The sequence below is a fragment of the Ovis canadensis genome, chromosome 15, assembly GCF_042477335.2.
Source record: "Ovis canadensis isolate MfBH-ARS-UI-01 breed Bighorn chromosome 15, ARS-UI_OviCan_v2, whole genome shotgun sequence".
In the NCBI taxonomy this organism is placed as follows: Eukaryota; Metazoa; Chordata; class Mammalia; order Artiodactyla; family Bovidae; genus Ovis; species Ovis canadensis.
In genome coordinates this window covers 70,053,847-70,068,219 of record NC_091259.1, presented here as the reverse complement: position 1 = coordinate 70,068,219, position 14,373 = coordinate 70,053,847, and the positions used below count along the sequence as shown (strand labels likewise).

Sequence of the window (14,373 nt, the reverse complement as noted above, 5' to 3'; positions counted from 1 at the left end):
ATATTTTTAAAACCCTTTTGCTTTTTTGGCATAAAACGAACACACTGGAGATAGGCAAGTAGGCTTGGACCTTTCATCCTGTCCCTTTCTCTTTTCTCCCCAGTCAGACATGATTGGAGAGCCATGAATCCCTTGGCTGTGGATTGGTCCTGAAATAGTATGGGTATGTGGTGGGATTGAATTGTTTATGACATAATAAAATGCCAGGGGTTGCCTTGTTTCATTACTTGATTAAGGTTTAGTATTTAAACTGCACGATATCACTTACATACAAAACTGAATTGGAAAAGAGTGAAGTTGGGTCTTTCTCTTGACAAGAAAATTATCAATGCTCGTAAATTCATCAGTGAATTACAGAAACACAGTGGGATGTTTTTTCAACTTCTTTGGCAAAGGCTGTGCTAATTCTTTTGCAAATTACTTGAGAAGAATCTTGTGGGAGGTTATAGAACTGATTCACTGACTTGCAGAAAGACTGATTTGACTTTTATCTCCTGTGGTTGGCAGTAAATGATTTTATTTAGTTTAGAGGAGAAAGGTTTTATAACCTCCTCTTTTCCATGACTCATAACTTTCTGAACAGTCACATTGTGCTTTACAATGAGGGGTGTTTGGAGGAAAGTGTTATCTAAATTGAGCCAGCCATTTTGAGTATGAGAGCATGAAATATAAAAGAGAAGCAATTGATCTTTTCAAACTTCAAATTTGCTGTGTGCCCAGACCTAGAGAATTAACTTTCCTTTTAAGAGAAAAGAGGTTTGGTGGCTATCTTAAAAAAAAAAATTAATTCTGGCTTTTTAAAGCTTTCAAACAGACATTTTCAACTTGCATAGGGTATCCATAATTTTAGGAAAAGTGGGTAGCTTTAGGCTAGATTGTTTTCTCTGTTGGTGGGTGTAAATGTGTATGAAAGCTATTTGTTTTTCATGAAAAATTGGATCTGTTGACATAAGCATGTTTTTTATTAAAGCTTGGAGATGGTAAGTCTGCATGAAAGACTTCAAAGTTGTGTTTTTCTGAGAACTTGAATTTAGTCAAACATGCGACTGAGATGAGTAACAATTTGAATTATTTTACATAGATTTTTCTCTGAATTTGTATCAGAATGGGTTTGTAAAGGAGAGTTAAAAGTAAATGTCAGTGAATCGGGGAGTGAGATGAGAAGCCTGTATCACTGAAATGTCATTTGGGGAGGGAATACTAGAGCTAAAATCATAATATCTTGCATTAATCATCTTTCTTTCCATTTGTTGCCTATTTCTGAACTGATAAATCTATTCTTTTCTTCATATTGGGAAAGAACTAGAATTGGAAGCCTAGAAAAATGTAAAAAAAGATTATAAAATTAGATTCTTAGACTTAGGAAATTGAAATATTAAAAGTTTTCACACAAATTTCATATCATTTATAACCTAGTACTGCAAAGGAGGCTTTACATCAGTGTTCATATAGGGTCCAAATTTGTTCATTTTCTACAATATAATTTGAGGTTAAAACTTTTTACTTTCTCTTTCCTCCCTCTCTCCCTCTGTCCTTCCCTCCATTCCATGCTTCCCTCATTTTCTTCAGTAACATTTAGACTGTTAGGGGAAGCACACTGATTGAAACCCCCCACCCTGGCCAGGCACCATAGTAACCATTTGCATGAGCTGTTTTATGACAGGAGGTCCTGATAAGGAATACGGAATTAATAAGCCACCACCAACCGGAAGAGTTCCGGAAAGGTTGAAAGGAGACACCGTGTGTCTGCCCACTTTCTGGAATCCCTCTCGCTAGCATCCATCTTGGCTGAGCAATGCGTGCACCACCAGGAAAGACTCTAAATTAGAATGGCCAAAGACCACCCGGAAACTAATCCCATCACCATAAAACCCGAGACTGCGAGCCACCAGGCAGAGCAGTTCTCCTGGGTTCCCTTACCCTACTGCTCTCCACCTGGGTGCCCTTTCCCAATAAAATCTCTTGCTTTGTCAGCGCATGTGTCTCCTCGGACAATTCATTTCCGAGTGTTAGACAAGAGCCCAGTTTCGGGCCCTGGAAGGGGTCCGCCTTCCTGCAACAAGATCACTACAGTAGTGTCCCATAGCTTATGCATATGTTTAGCAGGTTTTCTTAAAAAAATGATGCAAAATTTTACCTGTCCCCATCCCCTTGCAATTTGCATTCAAATGCCATACCGCTTCCTCCAAGGATTGGAGGATGGAAGATAGGAAATTATGAAAACATGGCTATTAAGTACATGTAATCATTGTGCCCATTTGTCGTATTGCTTCATTTGTATTTGGACCAGTCAGAAGAACTGGATTCTAGCCTTGGTTCTTCCCTTAACTGATAGTTAACTTGGTCCTGCTCCTTAGCTTCTCAGAGTCATGCTTTTCTCATCTGATAAAATGGTTAGAATATGTGGTCCATAAACACACTTTCTGGATTTTGTGTATACTCTTAATTTCTCAGCCCTCTTTCTGGAGGCATTTTAGTTTGTTTCCTGTCTGACTTCCCAGTGAATGGAAGATTTCACCTGTGGCTGACAGGATAAACACAAGTGAGAACTGGGTTTTGCAGAATATTCCATGAGGCAAATGGGAAGTTCTTCAGTCTGTCTCTCATTTTCTCATTTTCTCTCTCCACCTCTTTCTCACCCTCCTATCCAATCTCACTTGTTGTTTTTACATCGTAAGTATTTCTGGCCTCTAACTTCTGTTTCCATTAACAATACTCCAGATTGAGCCACCATCATCTCTTACCCAGATTCCTCCAGCAGCCTCAGAACAGATCTGCCCTTCCTGCCCTGTCCATTTCCCTCACAGTAGCTGGTGTGGGCTCATTTTATTCCATTCTCTGCTTCATCCAGAGCTGGCCTTCTTTTGATTCCTGTGGTATGCCAGTGTCCTCCTCTTATCAGGAAACACGCAGTCCTCTCGCTGCTGAAACCTTGGCCTCTGTGCAGTGGTGCTGAATCAAATCTTGGAGACAAGAGTTTGGGGTGAGTCAAAAAGAATAGCTTTATTGCTTTGCCAGGAAAAGGGGGACACAGCAGGCTCCTGCTCTGAAAAACTATGCTTTCCAACCTGGGAGGACTTAATGAGGAATTTGATAGCAACGGTTCAAGAGTGGGGTTGCTGACAAGATTAGGTTGTATGCAGGGTCTCAGGTGGTTGGTCTCCCGATCTTGATGCGCTCCTCTGGTCCCTTTAATCTTGCCTCAAGTGGTTTCTTGGCTGCTTCTCCCTTGATTAGCAACTGTTCAGATCTGTCCTTTGGAACTCAGGGAAGGTCATGGAAGCTGGAGTCTTGCCTACAAGAAACGAGGGACAGAAAGGCTTTCATGCCCAGGAGCCCCACAGGGCCCTGCTTGGTTTCACTGTCTACCTGGAGAACTCCTTGTCCTACTTTTTGCAGCCTGGAATCTTCTCCTGTATGATGTCTCAGCTGAAATATCAGCTCTCTAGAGAGCTCTTTCTCAACTAAGCAATTCTTCATCACTTACCCTCTATCATTCCCCCTCTTTTCTTCTTGGCACTTATTGCAGATTTTATTTATTTGCTTGTTTAAGGGGTCTTTTTCAAAAACTTAGGTGTGCAAAATGGAATGTTATTTCTCTATAGTTGAACCTAAGCCAGCTCATGAGTTCCTATTTTGATTGGTGATGGGGCGAGGGGAGGAGTCTTGCCAACTCAAGGTAAATTCAGGTAATTCTGTATTTTCTCACTTTCTTTTTAAAACATTATTATTTTATATTGGAGTATAGTTGATTTACAATGTGTTAGTTTAAGGTGTACAGCAAAGTGACTCAGTTATACATAGATCCATTCTTTTTCATATTACTTTCCTGTATAGTTTATTTCTCAGTTTCTTTTTGGTAAAATTTCTTTCAATTAAGAATATGTTCCTGGCCCAGCGGTTAAGACTCCATGCTTCCACTGCAGGGGGTACAGGTTTGATCCTTGGTTGGGGAACTAAGAACCTACATGCTGTGCGGCACCGCCAAAAATAAACATATACACCTTTCTTTACAAAAAAAAAAAAAGGAATGTTTTTCGTTCACCCTTCTCATTTTCTTCTTGAGACACTTAAAATTCTGGAGAAGCTAAAATGTTTTTTTAGCATCAACGACAAGTTGTCTGGTTTGTACTATTTACTGTTGATGGCCCCTACTTAATGTGTATTGAATTATGAGTGGAATCAGTAAATAATACCCCTCTTCCTCTCCCAAATTCTGATCAGTTGAGCTATAAGATAGAAGAGGAAGGCATATGGAGGTGGAAATAGCACTGTTCTTGTTATTAAAGCTGATATTAGAGAATGTATTTTATATCTGTGGGCAAGTTTTGCTTGTCACTGCTCTAGCTTCAGAAGACATTCTTAAAATAGTCTATAACAGTAAATGCTGAGGTGGTTTTAATTAAAAAAGAACAATGGTTGTCTTAATCTTTATTCTCCCGTGTTTCTGCCTGGGGTGGGTGGTGGCAGCGGGGAGGGAGTGGTCTTGGTGAGTTTTTACAACACAGGTTTAGTTATTTCTTTTGTTCTATAACAGTGTCGGTCATATTCAGTTCAATTGACTCAGTCATGTCTGACTCTGAGACCCCATGGACTGTAGCACACCAGGCTTCCCTGTCCATCACCAACTCCTGGATCATGCTCAAACTCATGTCCATTGAGTCGGTGATGGCATCCAACCACCTCATTCTCTGTCATCCCCTTCTCCTTCTGCCTTCAGTGTTTCCCTGCATGTTTCATATCTGGTTGTATTAGGCACATTAGCCATTCCATAAATACTTGTTGATTGACTTTTCCTAAATGTGTTCATTTAGCTTTAAAACAGAGATGTTGGGAAATAAGAATTATTTTATAGATTTTATAGGTTTCATTTCGATGAAATAGATTTCATTTCATATAGATTTTATTTATTTTGTAGATTTCATGTATGTGCCCTTTAGGGGCACAAAAATTCAACAGTGGAAGTAGGTAGGCTGCCTTTAAGAGTCGCCCCCAATGGTCCCTGATTCCTGGTTTTTAAACCCTTATGTAATGCCTTGTCCTTGAATGTAGGCTGGCCCTACACTCATTTATAGCACATAGAATATGGCAAAGCTGGTGTGATGTCCAGCTCTTTGTGACCCTGTAGACTATGCAGTCCCTGGAATTCTCCAGGCCAGAACACTGGAGTGGGTAGCCGTTCCCTTCCCAACCCAGGGATCAAACCCAGGTCTCCCACATTGCAGGCTCATTCTTTACCATCCGAGCCTCAAGGAAAGCCCACTTTGGAGAGTAAGTGACATAATAGTGTGGTTTCTATCTTGGTCTCCCTCCCTCTGAGGGAAGTCAGATGCTACAGTGGGAGCTGCCCTGTAAAGAGGAACCATGTAGCAAGGAACTGAGGGTGGTCTTTGGCTAACAGCCAGCAAGGAATTGATGCCTTCAATCTAACTGCTCTTGAGGAAATAGATATTGCTGACAACCATGTGAATGAGCTTCAAGGTAGATCCTTCCCTACTTGGCTTGAGCCTTCAGATGAGGTTGCATCCCTACCTGACAGTTGGGCTGCAGTTTCATGAGAGAACTTAAGCCAGAGACATCCAACTAAGCTGTGTCCAAATTCCTTACCCACAGAAACAGTGAGAGAATAAATGTTTATTTTTTTAAGCTTTGAAGTTTGGGGGTCATTTGTTATAGTACAAATAAATAAATAATACAGTATTTATGTGAAGTAGAGATAACAGAGTGTATCCTATCCAGCACCTAGTAAGGGGGGGGGGGGCGGCACTCAGAAGGTGCTTAATGCATGCTTATTAATATTTATAAGTGATGTGTGTGTGTGTGTGTGTGTGTGTGGTCAGTCAGTCAGTCGTGTCCGACTCTTTACAACCCCATGGACTGCAGCCCATCAGGCTCCTCTTGTTCATGGCATTTTTCAGGCAAGGACACTGGAGTGGGGTGCCATTTCCTACTCCAGGGGATCTTCCCAACCCTGGGATCAAGCCTGCATCTCTTGCATCTCCTGTATTAGCAGGGAGATTCTTTACCACTAATGCCACCTGGGAAGCCCTTATAACTAGTAGATAGCCAGAATATTCATGAAAGTTTTCTGGAATTGACATGTATATACTGCTATATATAAAATAGGTAACTAATAATGACCTAAAGTGTCACACAGGGAACTCTATTCAATACTTTGTAATGGCCCATTATAAGAAATGCTGGGCTGGAGGAAGCACAAGCTGGAATCAAGATTGGTGGGAGAAATATCAATAACCTCAGATATGCAGATGATACCACCCTTATGGCAGAAAGTGAAGAAGAACTAAAGAGCCTGTTGATGAAAGTGAAAGAGGAGAGTGAAAAAGTTGGCTTAAAGCTCAACATTCTAGAAAACTAAGATCATGGCATCTGGTTCCATCACTTCATGGCAAATAGATGGGGAAACTGTGGAAACAGTGGCTGACATTATTTTTCTGGGCTCCAAAATCACTGCAGATGGTGATTGCAGCCATGAAATTAAAAGACGCTTACTCCTTGGAAGGAAAGTTATGACTAACCTAGATAGCATATTAAAAAGCAGAGACATTACTTTGCCAACAAAGGTCTATCTAGTCAAGGCTATGGTTTTTCCAGTGGTCATGTATGGATGTGAGAGTTGGACTATAAAGAAAGCTGAGCGCCAAAGAATTGATGCTTTTGAACTGTGGTGTTGGAGAAGACTCTTGAGAGTCCCTTGGACTGCAAGGAGATCCAACCAGTCCATCCTAAAGGAGATCAGTCCTGGGTGTTCTTTGGAAGGACTGATGTTGAAACTGAAGCTCCAATATTTTGGCCACCTGGTGCAAAGAGCTGACTCATTTGAAAAGACCCTGATGCTGGGAAAGATTGAGGGCAGGAGGAGAAGGGGATGACAGAGGATGAGATGGTTGAATGGCATCACTGACTCAATGGACGTGGGTTTGGGTAAACTCCAGGAGTTGGTGATGGACAGGGAGGCCTGGCATGCTGTGGTTCATGGGGTTGCAAAGAGTTGGACACGACTAAGCAACTGAACTGACTGACTGAATGGCCTATATGGGCAAAGAATCTAAAAGAGTGGATGTATGTATATGTATAACTGATTCACTTTGCCTGTATACCTGAAACTAACACACCATTGTAAGTCAACTATACTCTAATAAACATAAAAAAAAAAAAAACAAACACGTACACTCAAAGCAAAAAATTTCATGTTGCCTTGAAGGAAAATGAGGTCTTTGAGGGAGAAGGCAAACAACTGTAGAGAGGTACTTATTTGTCTTTTGTCTGTGTTTATTGTTGAATAGAGCTGTCTGTAGTAATTGCTGCTCCCAAAGTGATGAGACAATTGAGGAGGGAATATAAACAATTACAGTGTATCACATTACGTAGACTATTGGAAATGACACCTGCAAGAGAAAATCACATTGAAATATAGGCGACAATGTGGTAGAGGAAAAGAGGGCTAAGCCAGTGCAGAGGGACCTTGGCTTTTGATGAAGTTTACAGATTTTAGTTCAGGGCTTGTCTTTATCAACATCAGTTATGACACAGTTCTGCCATTACTATATATTTGGAGTATTAAGGTGAAATATTTTCATCATGTCTTTTTCCACTCTGGAGGGGCCAAGAGGATCTGATATTGTTGTATATAGATAAGGTAAACATGCAAGAAGTGGGAACGGATAGTGGTTGGGAGCATGAGCCCTGTAATCAGATTGGCAGAGTTCAAAACTGAGCTCCTTGGCTTTACTTACTAATCATATGACCTGTGGTATGTTGCTTAGGATCTCTGAGCCCCAGTTTCCTCAAGTTAAAATCATAAAACAGTACTTGGCAGGAATAGATATCCATATAAAGATTTCTCATAATATCTGTCACGTAACTGTTTACTCTCACTGATTATTACTATTAAAGGTACGAACCCTCTGGCTGGCATGTAAGTAGGCACGCAATTAACATCAAGTTTCCTGCCCCTTCTTTTTTCCCCTTACTTCCTAAAATCTAGCCCATAATATTTTCTGAGTTCTGTGTGTGTGTGTGTGTGTGTGTGTGTGTGTGTGTGTATTCAGTTGTGTCCAACTCTTTGCAGCCCCATGGATTGTAGCCTGTCAGGCTCCTAGGGCCATGGAATTTTCTAGGCAAGAATACTGGAGTAGCCTGGCATTTCCTACTTCAGGGGATCTTCCTGACCCAGGGATTGAACCCACGTCTCTTACATCTCCTGAACTGGCAGACATATTGTTTACCACTGGCGCCACCTAATTCTGCCTGTGGATTATCTATTCTCCCAATTCAAGAAACATTTTGATGCAGGAAATTTTTTAAATGCTCTGCTTATTTAAGGTTCATTTCTCCTTTTCCTCTTAAGGGTTTTAATGTTAGCAAAGCCTTCTAAGATTTCTCAACATAAACCTGTGATCATTAGCTTGAAATCACTAGGTAACAGCAGATTTTTTTTTCTGTAAGTTTAGAGATTAGTAGCCAGCTGAGTTAGAGGAGAGATTTCTGTCATCTAATTATTCTGGATATTTAAGAGCCAGTGCTAGTTCTTTGTATTCCCCATGAGTATCTAATTAGTGAGAAGAGTTGTAAGTGTCTAGAACTGTAGGAGGAAGACAGTGAACTCAGTGTTGTATCAACATGATGGAGTGTTGCAGGAAAATCACAGAAGGAAAATGAGCAATAAGGGATTGTTTTAGACAAAGTGCACGAGTGGTAACCTACATTAAAATAACTGTTTTTTTCCTATTAAATAAAACTTTAATTTCAATTTAACAAGTTTCACATTGAAATTATTAATAAACTCTCAAAATCTGCCTTTGCGAGCTTTTGCACTTAAAATAATTCTCTTGAAAGGAGTAATCTTTTTATTCTTATCACCAGCTCAGTGCCTACGATTGAGCTGAATTCATTACTCAGTTCCTAGGAAGAGATTAAGCTTATCAAGCACAAATAAATTAGGATATTGCTAAGGAGCTGAGAAGTTTACAAAATTCAGCAAGATCAGGTTTTCATGATCTAAAGGAAGAGGGGACTGTTTAGAATATTGAACAGTAGAGAAGAGTTTAAATGCAGAATAAACTTAATATCAGAAAATAGCATCTTGAAACGGAATCCCTCCAAATTCAATGTTTGGTTCAAGTTCAGTTCTCCCTGAGTGTTGAGGTGATTTTGTTCATTCGTTCTTTACCTCTTGTCAGTGTCAGGTTCAGGTACCCGAGCGTTATCTCTAAGCAAAACCACTATGGATTTACTTTGCTCATTCATTCACTCATCCCTTTGATTCATTCATTCAACAAGTACTAATGAGTACCTACTATCTGCCAAGCCCTACATTAAACCCTGGAATATAGTGATGAAGTTTTGGGTTGGGTTTTGGGAAATGCTGCCTTTTATACTGAACCCCATCCTCCTCTATGGGAATATTCACAGTACCTGTTAGCACATGAAAGGCTCTGAGAAGTCCTGCAGCAAGGAAGCCTGTTTAACCTTCTTCGACGTAATGTTTCCTAGACTATTTTATCCTCAAGGGGCACACACTCTGGGAAATCTAGGTTAAGATGAAATATGCTGCCAAGAAAGATAGGATGACATTGAATAACAAGGCAAGGGAAGCACTGTTTTAATTCATACTTGTTGATGGCAGGAACTCTGTCAACAAGAGCTTGGCACTTGCACTTAGTGAAGAGAGAATATGTTACTGCCTTGATTTGGTTCAAGAGCCTTTCTATTCTCCATTCTGCAGTGGCCACATTTTCCAGCTTAGGAAATCATACAAGTGCAATATGATCAAAGAAAAATTTCAATTTGTTAACAATGGTTGTGGAGCTAGCTGCTTGCCAAATAGAACCTCCTTAACATTCATGACTCACCATTTTGGGGTTAAGTGATGTGGTTGAATTGGATTCTGTAAAAAAACATTCCAACAAATATAACTGATCTGAAAGAAGAGGTAATCTGCCTTCTTTAAGAACTGCATACTTTGATAAAGTTAAAATATGTACCAAAGCTATTAGTGCATTGCGAAAAATAGAAATACATGCAAAGAAATGTAAGCGCATGGTACTTTTAATTTTTCAGTGGCCCCGGGGCACTGTTATCTGCTCTTTTCTGGGAAATCACTCATCATGTAGCTATCGGGAAAGAGAGCACTTCGGCCTCCTTTCTGGGAGAAATCCAATGCAGTATGGATATTAATTAAATTTATTAAACAAATAACACAGCGACTCAGGGAAGCAGGGGTCCATCTGCCAGTTCTGCAGACAGATCTCTGCAGAGACGCGAGCTGAATGGTAGTTAAAGTGAAGTTGCCGAGCTCAGCAGATGGGCTCTCGTCTCCAGTGGGGGAGATTTGGTGGCGGTCCAACAACTCTTTTCCCCCTCCAGGTTTTTGTTCCTTGCAACTGTGATTGAAGAAGCCCTTCTCTGTCTTTTCCCAGCCTTGTGCCTCTCTCCCCCCACCCCACCCCCTTTGTTTATGTGAGCAATGTTTAAATCTGAGTGATTTGTTAGAGAGGCAAGTCCCGGCTGATCTCATTTTGTGTGTGTGCTGTAAAGCTCAAGCAGAAAATAATTAGGAAAATGTAATCCCATTGACTTTACACCCCACTTGTGTACATTACAGCAGCTCAGCCTCATGCCCTGGAATAAAGTCTCTGAACAGATTTGAATTTAGTAAGCATCCCCATTCTCCACATTTGGAGGTTCTCATTATTCTGAGGTTTAGATGCTTATTATTTTTGAACTTGTTCCTTAGATTACTTTTAGATGAATATGCCTTTTAAACAATGCATTTTAAGGATTCTTGTTTAGTTTTTTTTTTTCCCCCCTAATGTCTTCATATTCTGTTAGCAAGTATCTAGATGCCTTAAATCCCAGTGTCTCCTTCACTTGCCATCTGGGATGAGATGTCATTGACAGTGTTGGATCAGCACATTTGTGATCTGCTGTGTCTTTTATAAACTCACTTTCCTACCTTCTCTTTCATCAAAAAGATGTTGAATTTGAAACTCTTCTGTAAGGAAGGACCACTTTACTTTCAATTGATTATAATTTCCCAGCATTTGGAATGCTTTTTTTTTTTTTTTTAACAAAAGCCCACTTGGACAGAATTTAATGCTACAGTGTTAGATTCATGCAAATCATCTCTTATCCCCCATTCCTTATCACTACCTGAACCTTTGCAAAAATTATTTTCTAGAAGACTCTCTCTCTTGTCTCTGGCTATGTGCCCTCACCTGGGATCAGTGCCTTTCACTGGGAAAGGAGTTGGGGGTGAGGGGACCACACAAGCCCTGCTGCGCAGATTGTGAGCTCTATTGTTGGCAAACTTTTGGACTAAATAGGTGCCACCTTGGGCTGAGTCCTGAAATGCCTTTGCCTTGGAGAGATAGGTCTGGTTCCAGCCAGCCTGCCAGTGGGAGATATTTGCAGAGATAAAGGCACCTCTGTGGAGTAGAAATTCCTCCCATCAGAATGTGTTCCATCCCTCCCTACTAAACCCTCAGTTTTCTGCCAGTAGAGATCTCAGCTGGTTACAGAAGGCAAAGAGAAGAATAGGTGAATCTGGGATCATGATTAATCCCCAGGTGTACTGACTTTTATGGGAATGTGGAGGTGAAACACTTAATCCAGTTTATGAGAACCACCATTGAATGGATCCATTACCAATAGCAAAAAGAAGTCTTAGCTGGCCAAGCCCCTGTTCAACCAGGATGATCAGGTCCTTTCTGCTACACATGAAGCTGTTTGGCCAAGTCCATCCTTGAGGTTGATATTGGTCCAAATTTGTGCTTTTTGAATCCAACTTGAAAGTGGAATCTCAAGAGTTGCAATATTTTAGCTTCTGTTGTCAGCCTCTGCCCCTCACTGAGGTTCTAACTCTTCCTCAGGCCATGGTAGTATCAATAATATGAAAGCTTCCGTTACTATGGCAAATTGTTGGAATTAGGTGGAGATTTTTGGTTTTCATTAGAGCCCTGCCAAGGGTTCTTGTGAACTCCAAGAGTTACCGTTACAGCCCAGTACTTTATGGAATTTAAAAAGGCTCAGCTCAAAAGATGGTCATGAAATAGCTGGTGAAATATGTTTGTTTACCAGGGAATTGTAGGTGAACTGCCAATTTATTTCTCTAATTTGTTGGAAGTCAAACCTGGCTCGGGGCAGGAAGAAGGCTCTACATTTTGAATTCATAGGCTATTTACCAGTGTCTGTTCTGCCTCTCCTTCCACCCTAGTGTACCTGGGCTAATTTTGTCCTCTGATTTAAATCGCAATCTAGTTGCTCTGGCATCTCAATTTAAGGGAAGATTGGACGTTGTTTTTCAAAGGGAATTGCGAGTGTTTTACTCTTGTCTGAAAACAGATTGTGGCTTCTTTCCCAAGGATAAGCTTAGAAATTACATATAAATCTCAGGGTTTCATTCTTAGCAAAGTGTTTTCAACCCCCTTTTCCACACGAGTATAAATGAATAAAACAGAGAAAAAGCCAGGAAACACCCTGACAGGGTGTGAATACTCCTGATCTGCTTCCTGAGCCCGCCAGCCTCCTGAACACATTTGTTTCCTCTACGGTTTCTAATTGCTTTATTGCAGATTTTGTAGGCAGCAGGACAGTTTGGGACTAAATGCATAAAAAAGCTTTTGATTGGTAACCAAGTTAACATTCATCTGCAAGGAACTGGAAAGTAGTTTTTACAATGACAATTTATTTTAAAATTCTGACAGGGCCAGGTATTTTTCAGATTTTTAAAATTTGGATTTGATGTACTTTTCTTCCAGGAGCTTGGGTACAAACTTTAAAAATATTTGGTCCAGAGGCTCCTCTGTTACTCCTTACTCTCACTCTTCTGATCTATATATTTTGCAAAGGAACCATTTTTGGGGGGGAATAATACCACCAACCTTACAGTAACTGTCTGCAGAATTAAGTGCTGTGGCTCTTCAAAGTATGTGCTCCCCTGTCTAGGAGAGGAACCCCAGAGTGGTATCTTTGAGCAAATGTGAGTGAGTTCAGGCCTCAGAGGACACAGTCCAGATCCTGAGATTAAAAACACAGGCTCATAGTCACTGTCATCCTTAACAATATCATATTCTATTTCCAGTGCCGTGTCTGGAGCTTTTCATAATGCTAGATATGATAAATATTGATTGTTGGTTAGATTTGCATTTGGTTTCCAGGAACCAAGCAAAATAATCCAGCACTTTTTGTTTTGGCCTCTAGCCATATGAGTCTTCTCAGGCCAAGGAATCCCTTATCTTTGCAGTGCTTCAGAAAACTGCCTTCAATTCTCCTCATCTTGTCTTCTGAGGTCAAGCTAGCATGATTCTTTTGTGCTCATTCTAAAGAAGATTTAATTCAAATTCAGTGTCTTACAGTAGGAAAGAAATGTATAAGACAGCGAGCCCATCTCCCTCCCAATGACAATCATGATGGAGGGAATCATGCTGTTTGTACACTTATAACAGCAGAGAGTAGACCCCCATATTGTAGCAGTTTTTAAAGTCTTGGTGATTAGAAACCTTTTCTATATTCTAATAAAAAAAATCTCTGTCTGAGGAAACCTAGAATTTGTTTCTAGAGGTGATGATAAAGTCACAATTCAACTCATTGGTGTCATGATTTCCTTTTCTACATAGTATGTCTTAAAATATGCTTTCATTTAATGATAGCTAGCGAACATTGCTTTGAGAAGGCGATGACACCCCACTCGAGTATTCTTGCCTGGAAAATCCCATGGATGGAGGAGCCTGGTAGGCTGCAGTCCATGGGGTCGCTAAGAGTCGGACACGAATGAGCGACTTCACTTTCACTTTTCAGTTTCATGCATTGGAGAAGGAAATGGCAACCCACTCCAGTGTTCTTGCCTGGAGAATCCCAGGGACGGTGGAGCCTGGTGCGCTGCGGTCTATGGGGTCACACAGAGTCGGACACAACTGAAGTGACTTAGCAGCAGCAGCAGCAAACATTGCTTAGGCACTTACTTTGTGCCAGTTCCTGCTGCAAGTGCTTCACATATATCGTGCTATTTAGTCTTCAGAATATTTGATATTCTCATCTTAAAGATGAGGAAATTGATGCTAGGGGATGTAAGATACTTGCCCAAAGTTTAATCTTAGTTATCTAAATGAATCTAAAGTCAGTAAATACAGACAGAAGTAAATGAAAGAATGAACTTGCTAGGCAGTGTCCAGATGACCCCAAAGTAAAAGAATAACATTTAATTGGTGTCCAGTTCTGACCCCATTGGAATTAACTTTTACTGATGTGAATGCCCTTGGATGTATTAATATTTGCTAATAATCTCTTACTAGCTGCACGGCCTTTAATACATTGCTTAACCTGTCTGAGTCTCACTTTCTGGTTATAAGG

The 14,373-nt window shown here is 40.5% G+C and overlaps 1 protein-coding gene across 5 annotated transcripts in view; it reads left to right on the top strand.

The window, feature by feature from the left end:
• LOC138420953 (uncharacterized) overlaps positions 1–14,373 on the top strand; it is a 199,477-nt gene that overhangs the window by 63,155 nt on the left and 121,949 nt on the right. The window contains exons 1-2 of one of the 5 annotated variants that reach the window (XM_069554675.1): positions 108–163; positions 2,852–2,983. The exons of 3 other annotated variants lie outside the window; for them this stretch is intronic. The gene's annotated coding sequence lies outside the window, so the exon portion shown is untranslated. Of the gene's footprint in view, positions 1–107; positions 164–2,851; positions 2,984–14,373 lie in introns of those variants that run through there. One more of the 5 variants, XM_069554673.1, reaches the window with a different exon arrangement.